At 30.5% G+C, this 14,406-nt stretch overlaps 1 long non-coding RNA gene across 1 annotated transcript; it reads right to left on the reverse strand.

The window, feature by feature from the left end:
* Window positions 1–676: 676 nt before the first annotated feature.
* On the reverse strand, window positions 677–3,371 carry LOC134281372 (uncharacterized). The gene is made up of 5 exons (XR_009995071.1): window positions 3,218–3,371; window positions 1,871–1,942; window positions 1,474–1,623; window positions 1,082–1,150; window positions 677–790 (listed from the first exon to the last, which is right to left on the reverse strand). It is a non-coding gene; the product is annotated as an uncharacterized LOC134281372 (long non-coding RNA).
* Between the last annotated feature and the right edge of the window lie 11,035 nt (window positions 3,372–14,406).

Consider the following 14,406-nt stretch of genomic DNA (forward strand, 5'->3'; position numbering starts at 1 on the left):
GAAACACCAGTTTAAAATCTTACCATGAACCTGAAAACAATTATGAGTTAATAGCATCGATACCGTCGGATGAAGAGAGATGTCAAGTTTGAGAAATTACAAACACGTGCAGCAGTGCTCATTCTAAAGATCAAATAAAACAATTAATTTTCAATTATAAATTCCCTGCACATCAATTAAAATATATATATGTATATATATTAATTCACAGGTGTTTTCCGCTTATTGTTTCGTTCGAAGGAAGGCTACACATTTTAGGACGGCAACTTCTTGTGAAGAAAACTTTCCGGTAGAGAACGTTATGCTCAGATACGTAGCTCGCTGCGGCCGTTGCAACCATTGTTTACAGCGTTATTCGATATTTTGATTGTGACGTCACAATGCCGCTGCACGCGCATTGACCCTCCGGTGAATACGGCCTAAAATCCGGTGAATATGTAGTGTTATGAAATGTTTGCGTTTGTATAGATTATATAGGGACTATAAATAGACTATATAATAATACCCTTTTAGCACTAAGCTAACATATTCTGAAATTTGTCTTCATCTGTAAACCTTTACTGGGTGTGATTTGTCTATATTGTAATTAACTAATTGCGTAATTACTTATATTTTCCAAGTCTAAGGAGAAATTATTCTTAAAAATATCGACTTTTCTCAACCTGTGACATTATATTAAGTCTCCGCCAGAAAAAATTGTTTGTATCATCTGTCCTTAATTCATTGATACCTTTTTATACGGACCGTTTCTCTTAAGAAACTGGACAAAGAGTTCAGTGTGACAGAGAACCTTAAATAACAATTATAACGATTATACAGAGTAAGGTTTCAAGACATCAAAAATGTATCATATATGATACATATTATTAAATGTAATAAAATCATTTAGATAATGAATAAATTTTCATCGTGTTTTAAACTTAAGCCTCGAACAAAAATGTACATAATTATTTAAATGTACAAGACTAGTACATATCCAATCTGCAATGGAAAAAAATTTATTCCGCAGAAAGAGTCAAAATCGTATCAAATTAATTCTTAAATATACTTGTTTTCAATATGTTATTAGTTTACATAATACCTGAAGAATACAACTGGCATAACACGTTAGTCCAACTGAAGGCATACCGAATATTGGCACAGGAGGTCCCTGCGTATAAATACAACCCTTAGAAAGGAATGCTAAAACACTGTACATTCAAAATCAAAATTAAATCTTATTTTAGAATAGTAACCAAAAGAAAATAATTTTAAGAAGAAACGCTAAAGTAAGATGCAATATATGGCGACATTTAACGAATATTGGAGCTCAAAAGTCCATAAAACAATACCAAAATGGAGAATATATTATTATTAATAATGAAAGCAAACCATTGATAGCAAACATCAGAAGTGGGATGATGTGTCATGGAGAAGAAAGCATCCTCTGCTTACCCCTTTTGCCCTTTATCATGATAAGATAAATATTTTTACCTTACTTTGGAAATGTGTCAGCTCATTTAATGGATAATGTGCATGGCACATATGATACAATGGACATTCTATGTTGTTCTCCTTTTGGATAGACATTCTGAAGCAGGGCTGGCAAATGACATGGCCACATAAGCAAAGTTGAACTTCACCCTGATTGAAGCGTACATTATATTTTAGTGCTGATTAAACTGTGATAATTTTTTTAACGTTCTATTCTATAGAATTTATCCTTTTTCTTCATATTTCGGAAGAAAAAAGGTATTATTTCTTTTAAACTTAGAATATTTTTTTTTTACATTTTACATGTATTTGTAACGTGTTAGACTAATGAAAATACCTGTTAAAAATTACATGCAGATTATTCAGCTTAATTTTAATGTTTTATTTTATAAGGTACCTTATTTACTTGGCAATTTTGACATGTTGTATCTATTTCTGTGTCCTTTACAAAATCGCCCCGGATGATATCCTAAGATACAGAGTAAATATTTGTGTTGAACATCAATCTTTTGAAAGAAACAAGAGTAAATCACATGCATCTCAAAATATAATCTACATCCATTCTACACCCAGTTTACAAGCTAAAAGTACTACATACATGTATATGAGATTACTGCATACACGTACAGGTATGACACAAACATTGCACTGTTTTAGATTAAGATAGAAAAAAAATCTTAAAGAACTTTATACGGTAATAACCAATATTTGCCCCCGAAATCAAACTTTGACGGAGAAATATTTAATTATGTTCTTAAACAGGGTGATATACCTTGATTTCAAAGCACTGAATATTTTCATAATCAATGACGTCCTATGTTTGAAATGACGTCACGAAAATGACGTAAATTTACAATTTTCATAATTTCTACAGAAAAAATGTATATTTTACGTCGATATTTTGAGTAAAAATCACCGAGCGCAGGTCTGATCAGGCTCAATATTTTGATATAATGTGTAGAATGATAATATCAATGAAATATGTAAATATTGTTCCTGAACAAACTTGCTCTCTATAAATTCTAAAGCTAAAATTGTTGAAATTTTGCCATTTTCTCCTCTTTCTAAAAAATAATGTAAATTTAATTAAACCAGTTTATGACGTCATAAAAACAAAAATTATCCATAAACCACTTTGAAACAATAAGATATTCTGTAAATTTATATTTCTTACACAATTTATAGAATCTAGCACATTTCAAGAATTTTTCAAAATATGACTTTTGTTGGGGCAAAGATATGCAGAATACCATATATATATATATATATATATATATATATATATATATATATATATATATATATATATATATATATATATAGGGAAAATTTTGGGCTTTTCTTGAAAAATGCGATAAGCAGAGAAATTTTTGCTGTGTGCTTTAATTTTTAAATGAGGCATGATGAGGTTGACATTTAAAAAAAAAAAAAACTTTACTGATAAACATAATGCCTTTGAAAAATAAATATTTACATTTCCAATGTCTTTGTCCGAGATAAAATTACAAATAGACAATGTACTTGTCAATGTACGTTATTTCTCCATCAATGTACTGGTTCATCAATAGGTGCGGTTAAAAAAAATCACGTGCAAGTCGGGACAAACAGCTAGACAGATTTCATAACGTTGATCAATCTTGCAAATTATCACGCAAGCTAATCGATTGATCATCTATGAAATCGAAAAATAAGACAGTTATTCTTAAATGATTCTTATAAATTTTGAAAGAAAAATACATCATACCTGATTCTTAACAAAGACTTCTTTTCTGTTGCTCAAGTCGTCTTTCTGTGAGCAAAGAAAGCACTCCCTGGGAAGTCGTGAGCAATTCCTACATGCTATATGATGACAGCACAGTTCCACACACTAAAAAGATATTAAAGATGCAGTTTATAAAATGGGCTACAACTATTAAATCGAATCATTGGAAGTGGTCATTTTTACCTCAATTTTATCTTTTAAATACATTTGTTTCGAAATAATACTGTCTGGCATATCCCAAGCTAAAACCTTGAATTTTGGTCAAGCGCCTTAGAACGTTATACTATAACGATTTGATAAACATATCAAAGAATTCGAGTCAAAATATTTTATTATAACTATCCTGATATTTATCAAAATTATCGTATATTTGGGTCATAATGATTTTATGTAGCCCGTTTCATATTAAAATGTAATTATTTATCCATATTTGTGGTGGGAAACGTAAACATATAAAAAACAAGAGGCCCAGGGGCCACAGCGCTCACCTGAGCACATCGGGCTTGAATTTACTCCCACCCCCCTACTTCCAGGCGTTCAATACCTCAATTTGTATTGGGCAGCACTGTGCAATGATGTAATCAAAATGTTTTATCAAAATATCATGGGATTTTTTTAGTTGAATTACTTTTTGTAAAAGTTGTCGATAAAGCATAAAAAATTCCACAAAATATTTGCTCATGTAAGAAAGAATTGCCATGACAAATAAAAAAATTGGATTTGTGTCAAATAAATGAGGAACTGCAAATAAAAAAAATAAATCAAAAATTGAACGATACAGCCATCCCTACATACACGCTGTTATACAAAAGACACATAATGAAAATTAAAGTTAAAATGAGTGATAATATTGCTACAAAGTTTGGGATAAGCTTTCATACACAAAATTTCATGATTTTAAAAAATATAGCATAAAATGATAAAATTGATTAACCAATGGGAAAATGCTGAACAACGGGGTTAAAACGGCACGTTTATCATAAAATCAAATTTAAATAAAATAGTCTGAAGTGAAACTTAAAACTGAATATTGAATTTTTTTGACCAACAAATGGTAAAAGAAATACTTTACTCCAAAATTGTAAAGAAAAAATAGCCAAAACCGATCCACAACCACTGCAGACATTGTGTTTTCTTTTCCGTTTCATTTTAAAAAACGGATACAGGAATAAGGCTACATTTTAAGGATGAAAGTTTAAAAAAAACAAAGCAATCATTCATGACTCAATAGATAGAATTAAGTAACTATTTATCGTAGCAATTGCAAACAAACTAAAACAAATGAAAAATGTATAAATAAATATATGAACATATATATTTTTATCATTTTGCAATCCAACACCATTAAACAGAAATGGAAAAATCACTGTATTGGGTGGTAAAAGTGAATAAATTTTTACTAAAATTATCTTTACAGCGTATGACAATCCTGTGACAGAAGTAATATAAAAGGGTGAAACCCTTCCACTGGAAAAGCTTCAAACCAACTTTTTGTTTTGTCTAGTTGATCAGATTTGGAAAAAATATATAACAGAAACCTTCTAGGTGTATACGGATAATGGAGGGTTTTTTCAGTTGCTCGCTTATTTTTCGACCGTGCAATGACAAAGCTATTTTTTGGGTAAAATGGGAAGCATCGAAAATATAATGACGACAATGGGTTAAAAGGGTTATAGACGTTTTTATAAACAGAGAGGGAAATGTAATATTCCCATTGAAACAATCCAAGTCGTACCCAATTGATACGATCGGAAATAAATGAAAGAATTTTTTAAATCTTGATGTTCCCAAATTTTTTGTGACAGAAATATCCGCCTTTGATTTGTTTCGCAGACGTTGAAGATAGTTGTGTATCGTTTCCAAAAAAATTTTCCCTTTCTAATTGGATGTATTATTTATCAAGATATTAAGGCTCAGTTTATGGATGCCAGTTCTCATAAGACCAAACGTATAAAAATTAAAATCATTTGGAAAAATTTTAAAAAATGTTTGTTATCCTCAGTTATCCAGGTCCAATCATAAACTCTGTTCCATTCAGTTTGTTTTCCCTGTCATACTGTTATATGATGTGGAGCTTCGTTCAAAAAATGAGTTTTGCTTTCTCCCTTTGAAATAAAGTGTTGTAAAATACGTCTGTGGGTTTCTATGTTACGGTCCTCAATTTCACATGATGCATTTCGAACACGCTGCGCTAATCCATAACCAGACAAATATAGGAATTTTAACATTAAAATTTTTTCAATGTCCATCTGAAAAATAAAAAAAAAAGGGTTCATTTTTGTCTTTTACGGCCATGTGAATTTCTAAAAAATTTGTTATTTTAGTTAAAAATGCTTTAAATATCATTTAAATTTTTGGTTATTGGTATTATAAATACATAACTAATTTTTGACTATTCAATGCTTTGTGACGTCACAAAATGCGTCAATATCTTCATTTTCTAAAAAAAAGTTACAAAAACGGCCAATTTTGAAAGTTTTTTTTCGATATTTAATAAAGTCATTTCTGATATAAAATATTCAGCTAGTAAAAAAAAAACTGTTTCTAGTTTAAAAGACTTTTTTTAGATCAGAAAGGCACTCATTTTTTTCACTATCATTTTCAAACATCCCTATTTACCTTAAAAATCAAAAACATTGCATTTTCATTAAGGCTGTTCTCCAAGACCTGGACTTTGAGGAGAAAATTTTTTTAGGACATGAAAGCACTAAGTCTTTATTTTTTTTTAAACTTTAATGGAAATTAATTTTTTATCAATCAATTGGTATATCTACAGACCCAATTTATACTTTCATGAACCTAATTTTTATATGACTAAAATAAGGGGGAAAAGTTTGCACTATAAATCTAGGCCCCTAAATGATCTATAGATTGTTTTTGGATTTTGTTTTACATGTACATGTACATCCCTTTCGAGAATATTTCACTCATTTAAAGATGTCATCATATTTTTCAATGAAGGGCCTAATGAATTTTCCCGCCCGTCAGTGCCATTGAGCATTGGGGGTTTTTTTTCAACGCCTGCTGTTGATCTTGTTTTTAAAGGGTTTTCATCCAAGGACCACACCATTCATTTTAATGTTGATGGGAGGGTGAAGAAACAGTTGCTACCTATATTTTTTTTTTTTTACATGGGTGTAGCCGTTTATTTATATGAAGGATATGGAGACGCAAACGTTTCTCTCAAATAATTCTTTATCAACATTTCAAATCAAACAATCAAAAAGGGTTATAAATCATGCATCAAATTTTGGTTTATTTTAAAGGTTTTTTAAAAATTTTCCCCTCATATATGTCATCCTTTATGGGGAACTTTCCCATTTTTAAATTTTAAAATTAGAACTGCACTTTTTGACATTGTTGGTTTTTTTTGTCTTAATTGTCTTTACATGTACATGTAAAGCCACCCCCCTTATTGCTTTTCTGCACAATAACATTTTTTAGTTTTATTGGCTACTTCTAAAAAATTGAATTGAAATGTCTTCACATAATTTCCAAAAAATTTTACCCCGGGGTGCTGGGTCATTCAGTATTTTTATTACTTTCACATGTCAAAAAAACTGTAAGCAAACTTAAAAATTTTCGCCTTCATTTATTTTTTTATTTTCTGTTTGATAATGCATCATTCTATTCAACTTTTAAGTCCAAAAAATATTTAAAACGATAAAACAAACATAAAAAAATGTCATTACATTTAAAAAAAAGCCCAATCCTCCCTACTCCCAGAGCACATGGCTAGAAAAGGCACAAATAAGATCGAATTAAAAAGTTTAAAAAAAGGGGGGGGCTTAAAATTTTACTACTTGAAAATGCCTCCATTCAAACGCTATAAATTTTTTTTTAAAGAAAAAGATTTAAAATTTCTTTATATATTTTGTAATAATATAAATTTGTTTCTCCATTGTTCCCATGCCTCCTCAAAGGGTGATGATTTAACATATTTAAATCTTCAATACATATGATGTTTATATGAATATGACTAAACATGGATTTTTGTTCTGGGATTTAACCCTTAATTTTCTAATGCAAAACTTTTATCCACCTTTTAAACCCCACACTTCCCCCGTGGGGTTATGATTTGAACAAATGTAATGCTACACTAAATTTGTCAAAAAAATATCACTAATCATGTTTGCTATTCGGGAAAAATTCCAAAATATTTTTAATGCAAAAACTGGATCCCAATTTTCCTCCCCCACCCCTGGGGGTTATGATTTGAACAAACCAATTTACCTCCTGATGTTGCGTCCAAATAAATATCACTCAACATGGCTTTGCAACTTGAGAAAAAGATTTTGAAAGTTTCCCCTTTACATTGAAATTTCTCCAATCCCCCCCCCCCCCCCAAGGAAACCGGTTCTCCCTAAAAATTGGGCGAATTTATAAGCCCCGGGCAAAATTGTAACATTTCTTAATACATAAACTCTCATAAAACCGGTCACTCCTGAAAACCGGACACCTGTCTCTTTTCCAAAACAAAAGGTAAAAAAATAGGAAATTTTCTCCTCGTCATCTAGCAGTTTTTGACTGCAAGAAAAACTGACTTTGGTGGGAAAAGTAATAATGACCGGCCGGAGGTGAAACATACCAGAATTTAAAACCTAAATGACCTCATTTTTTTTTTGGTTACTTTAACGATTTGTTCCCCGACGGGTAAATGGCCAATCTAATTTTTTTTAATTAACAGAATTAAACTTGAATTAATAAAATATCAAGCAACTGGTGAATTTCAATCACAAATGCTTAAACAAATTATCCACGCTATATTGCCAATGTTTTTGAATAAATAAACGGCCTTAAATTGGACATTGCTAATAAAAATGGTGAAAAAATAAAATTTTTTTTTTATCAAAATATACCTTTCAAAATTGAAAAACATAAGTTTGCGCATACAATTTAAAAAAAATTATTTACTTTTCACTGAAGAAAAAAATTAATTTATTAATATTAAGCAATAGGCAAAGACATGCAGATTATTGGTAGGTAAAGAGTTTTCCTATACGCAGTATTTAAGCTTCCTGGAGCTTTAACTGCATTGTAAAGTTGATTTTGAGTTTTATTCTGAAGTTTGTATTAAGTACCCCTAGCATGTAACAGTTCCCAAGGTATATATAAACATATTTGTCACGATTCACATATGACCTCGTTGATCACACGGCATATTTTTCTTTTTCAAAGGTTTCACAAAAATCGGTTTGGTGCAGCCGATTAATACAATTATTTCAAACTTTTTGAACGTAAATAATCTTGTTCACCCTGTGAACCCGAAATGGCAGGGAAAGTAATACTATTTCTCTGGTACATAATATTTAAATTAACTTCAACACAGACAAATAGGGGTTTTCCCGCTCAATATTTGTTTTAAAACAAGCAATCCACATTTTTCCAAAGCAAGATTCAGTTAGAGGGGAAAACTCCCAAATTTTTTCAAAAAAGGAATTTTATTTTGATGATAGCTTTTTAAAAACTGTATTTATTAAAAAAATAAAAACAATGTTTTTGGAATAATGCTTTACAATAGGTGTAATGATAAATATTATTAAGTAAAATAATTTTAAAAATGCATATTTTCTTTATTTCATCAATTATTTGTTACAAGGACAATAACTCCACTAAGGTCTCTTTATTCAGGCATTTGCTATATTTACTTCTAATGTAAATACCTTCCCTGACATTCACAATTCAAAAGTATTTTATAAATGGGAAAGTACTTAGGAACATTAGCATAAAAATTTTGTTTCTGTAACAGTTTTTACATATTTTTCATTAATTTTTTACAAAAAAATGCGCATTTTTTATGTTGACATATCCTTCTGTTTATTTATGTTTTGCATTTTAAATAATATGGTGACCTATACATTTTTTGCAATATTGGAAAATTAAAGAATATTAAATGAAAATAAATGCCGTTTTTGTACTTTGAGTATTAAAATTGTGAGAATGGAAACACCTTAAATAAATTCTCATTAATCACCTGCGTCAGGGCTCATTTATACACAAATAATGAATTCTCCCCAATAGGGTATGGGATAAATGTCAAACATAGAGTAAAAGGCAAAGTTTCTCAATCATACAGATATATTAGATTTGTTTTTAAAGTGTTTAAAAACCGTTTATTTAAATCTTACGCTCTACATCTTTAATTAGAAAAAAATAAGTGTCAGGTTTATGACAGCTCAGTGACTTGCCGTCTATTCAAATATGACGTAACATTTGTAGTTCGGAGAAGTGAAGGCACAGAGTTTTCTGTATTGTACTCTGGGAAGCATTATCGTGCCTGCGTATTTTCCATATATGGTCGTTTCTCATCAATTCGTGGTACCCATTATTGTGGTTTTTTTTTTCCGTATTGCGAAATTTACATTTTCCAAAATTTTTTTTAAAAGAAGATTTCCCCATGTTAGCAAAGTGGTATAATTCAACTAAAATGACGGAAAATTCGGTACTTATGCAAAAAATATACAAATTACGCTTACATCCAATTTAGTCGCTTTTGGATGACATACCTTTTTCCAAAAAAATGCTAAACGGGGGGAAAAATGTAGGAAAATTTATTTCAAATGAATTTCCAGATGTCGTCTGCATGATTGCTGTTTATATCAAGTGAGTTGCTGGGCATTGGATTAATATGGAAAGTTGCTAGCGTTATAAATCAGTTTTTTTTATTCATCATAACCAGCAGCCAAATAACAAGTGCTTAAAAACTATAATATTTTTCCCTTCAAATCAAATTTTTTTTCTTCTTTTTAAAAATTAAAATACAAATAAATTCCATATAAATCCAATTTCAACTTTATTAATATTAATTTAAATACCTAAATGCTAATTATAAATAAAAAATTTTTTTTAAAATTTTTGTGACGCGGGTTATGTATTTATTATGCAATTATTTTTAAAAAATTATATTAACGTATTGGCAATCAACTAAATAATTTATGGAATAAAACCCCGATTTCTACAATATTTTTTTAAAATTTTTTTATTAAGTATTTGTGCCCGAAATGGCGCTCATACCAATAACTCAGATTTTGATGACTAGGTCCACAATCAATAACCCCTGATTTTTTACAGGGGTTAAACACCACAAAATTTTAAAGGTGAATTTTAAAATAATAATGAAATTAAACCAATTTTTTATAAAGAAATAAGCCCTAGTATTAAAAAATCACAAAAAAATTAAGCTAAAGTTTTGTTAATCGATTTTATTTGATTAGAATGGTAAGTACCACAACCCATAAATCCCAGGCTATATATTAACATATATTTACATTCAGTGAACTTTCTTAATAAAATCCTTTAGAAATCCTCGACTTTAAATTTTCCATAACACACGCGAAACCTTGTCACAGCGCTAAAAAAAGAAGAAAAAAATAGAACTCATCATTTTAAAATTTTTGGGATCACCAAAATGTATACTGTTTTGACTAATTTTTATAAAAAAAAATACCCTTTAAAATTTACATAAAATACAACAAATGTGCATTAAAAATTGATTTTTCATTTTTTTTTTGCAATGTTTATTTGTTTTTTTTTACTTTGCGACGTCACAAAAGTCTTTCAAACGTCACGAATGGCTATAACGTTTTTAAGCAGACCCTCCAAAGGGCCAAATTCACATTAAACAAGAACGAAATAAACAGTTATGATGAAGGAAAGTAAAGGAATGTAAATATAAGGAGTGAATTATTTCGGGAATTTGGTCCTATTACACACCTGGCCGTGCTGACAAATTGAATACCCACGTTAGCACTCTACCTCTGGGGCACGGCACTTGTTTGGGAAAAAATTTAACCCATAGTTTAATAATAACGAAGGATCTAACTCCAAATTGACACCCCCCCCTTCTAAATGCCCCCATTTACACTGTCAGATGAAATGCACGGGAAAATTGTTTATACCTGGTTTTCTGCGATAATTTATCGACACAACGATTCTGATATGTTGACTTGTTTTTCTTTTATCTCCTAATCAGCTTCAAAACTTCCGCCAAGTGGAAAGTGAAACTCAACCAAAGAATGGTAGTTTTTGCCCCGGGGCAAAGAATTAGACCTCGAATTAATTGGCAAAATTTAGTTTTAAATTTTTCAAAAAACATCGTAGTGTTTTTATGGAAAATAAGACCTTGAAAATTTTATTTATTCAATGAAATATTTTAAATTGAATTGTTTTTTTAAACCATGCATTCTTTAATTTTTTCCTTCCCAAATTAACCTTACCGTTTTATGGTTTAGTTCGACATTTCCACTCAGCGAGTGAGTTTTGACTAGAGTTTAAAAGGAAACAAAAAATTGTCATATATGGATGTGAAGTAAATTATCTAATACATATGTATAAAAGTTTGCCCTCCTTTTTCTTTTAAAGTTTAAATGAGCACGATTCTAAGGGAGGATTTGTAATTTATTTAGTCCTTGTGTTATTATAAACTATAGGTCAGACATTTATTACAAAAACAAGCCCTGTTTTGGGGTCATATTTGTACAAACTTGAATCTACATTACCTGAGAATCAATCAACATGAGTTTCATCTTTCCTGTTTCAATATTTTTGAAAAGAATTTTTTAAAGTTTTGTCCTACATTATATTTTCCCTTTGTTCAACTTGAATAGGCCATTATGGCCCCCTCTCCCTTTAAGGCATGATTTGTACAAACTTGAATTTTCACCCCAGAATATTCAACATAAGTTTCATCTTCAAGCTGAAGAAACAAGAACTTCAGAAGTCTCGTTTTAAGTAATCATTTCTTAAGTTTTATGGTCATACAATGACCAGTTGACCACGTAAGCAAATACAATTTATTATTGAGTCAAATGCTGACTGACGTTTTCCATACTTTTGTTAGGCTTTTCATACACTAAATTGACTATGGTTTTTCCCCGTTATTTCCCATCATACATGGAGCAAACGGCAAGTGTTACCGGTAGCAGGATATGCTCACTACTCCATGGCACCTGATCCCACCTCTGATGTTTCGGAGGCCCGGGTTTTTGCTTGTTCCTATTTGTTTGTTTTTGGACTTTGATATTGAATACTGTACTCCATAACCTTCTCTCGATGGTTTTTGAGAACAATAGTTTTAAAAATTTTTCCTAGTACATATTTCTATGTAAAATTTTATGTAGATTGTGCCTAACCTTACCGGGGGGAATTTTTGTAAAATTTTCCACACTACCTGAGAATGAATCGACATGACCCTCATCTTTCCTGTCTAAATGGTTCTTAAAAAATTTTTATCTCTATGGAGAGGGCTTATATAGGTGATGCCTGTCCCAATCCATTTATGTTTTTTACATAAAAAAATTTGTTCAATCAAGAAGAATTTTTTTAAAATTTTTTTCCTAAATATTCCTATGTAAAAAATTGCTTGGCTGTCATGGCTCTACTCTACCCCTGGGGGTCATGATTAAAAAAACCTGAATCTACACTAACGGAGGATGCTTCCACATAATTTTCTCTTTCCTAACCCGGTGGTTTAAATTTTAAAAAGCCATAATTTTTTTCACAAATTTTAATAATTATCTCCCCTTGAGAGAGGGCTTGGACTTTCATTTGAACAAACTTGAATTCCATTTCCCAAGTATATTTGTAGCAAGTTTGGTTGAAATTCCCCAGTGTTGTGGAAAAAGAGAAAAAGAAAAGTTTACAACCACATCAACAACGACAACGATGAGAAACAATGGAAAATTTTTTGATCAGAAAAGCTCAAGGAGCCTTCGGCTCAGGTGAGCTCAAAACTTATTTCTATGAAATAATATTACACAAAATTTATTATAGTTCATATAAAGTATTTTATTTTCCAATTTAAAATAATGTACCACATTTTTCCAACAAAAATGAAACTTAACTTTACTTACCTGTAGGTATTTGAAAAATTATTTTGTTATAACAGATTCTGATTGCACACATGATCAAAGTTGACACCAAGAAATGCTTGAGTTTCTGATTGACAATTTATCAAAGTGGTTTTTGGAGACCAGGTATTCCAAAATTTTTGGAATTCCTGGGTACAAATTGGCTTTTATTGCAATTTATTTTTTTTTTTGGCAAATTTTATGCAAAATTTTAAAAAAAAAAACATTTGCTGTGGCAAACTGGAGAAATGAGAGTTTGAAATTAATTGAAAATTTTCCCTTTCCTCTGATCGATTTCCAACGAGATAAAAATCCCACAAGTCCGACACTTCTGCTTCATACTTGGATATTTTATTAAAAAGACACTAATGGTAATCTAACATCCAAGCTATATGATAAACGTGATGACTTTAACTTTTCATCGTCAACTTCCCTTACTTATGCAGCAATATACCTTCATCACCTGCATAGGGAGTATATAATCTGGGATTCGATACACAAGAGCGTGTCTCTTGAACAATTTCTTCACAAGCAATTGATGAATCAAAAAATTTCTTTTAAAGTCATATTTCTAAATTCTATGGTCGATACAATGACCTTGTCAGCAAATACAATTTATCATTGAGTCAAATGCTGACGACTTTTTTTAACCAATTGTTAGTCCATTATTTATACACTGAATTGACACGGTTTTTTCCCTTTTTTCCTGATCATACAACGAGCACACGGCGGGTTACCTCGGCAGGGGATACTCACTCCTCCATGGCACTGATCCCACCTCTGATTTTTCGGAGGCCGTGTTTGCTCTGCTCTTATTTTGTAATTGTGTAATGGACGTTAGATTGAATATGTTTTTTTTCCTTTCTTAGACACTTACGAAAATCATGTAAGGTAAAAGCCTAATGGGATACATCCGTTTAACCAACTAATGAACTTTGAAACCTACATCGGGGTTTTCCCCAAAAAAGTCGTAACAATTTATAATTTTTTAAAACATGAAACCCAATATAACCAAATTTTGCAGAGACATAACATATAATGTTCTTCAAAATTGTAGGGAAATAAATATTTTTTTTGATAATATTAGGACGATTTATATGAGGGACAAAAAAAGGTTTCGGCCACAGCAAAATTCGGAATATTTTACCTATTTTTATAACTATTACATTTGCTTTTATTTTTTTCGTACTATGTTAAACATTGAACTAAAATTTCATTAGTGAAATCAGAATCAAAATTTTAAAATAGCATTGGAAACAGACATTTGTGTTATGATTTTCAAAGTGTTTTTGGGAATTTGTGTTTGATGAAAATGCCCTTCAA

The sequence above is a fragment of the Saccostrea cucullata genome, unplaced genomic scaffold, assembly GCF_032062105.1.
Source record: "Saccostrea cucullata isolate Sc308-1 unplaced genomic scaffold, CSIRO_AGI_Scuc_v1 ctg11478, whole genome shotgun sequence".
NCBI classification, from domain to species: Eukaryota; Metazoa; Mollusca; class Bivalvia; order Ostreida; family Ostreidae; genus Saccostrea; species Saccostrea cuccullata.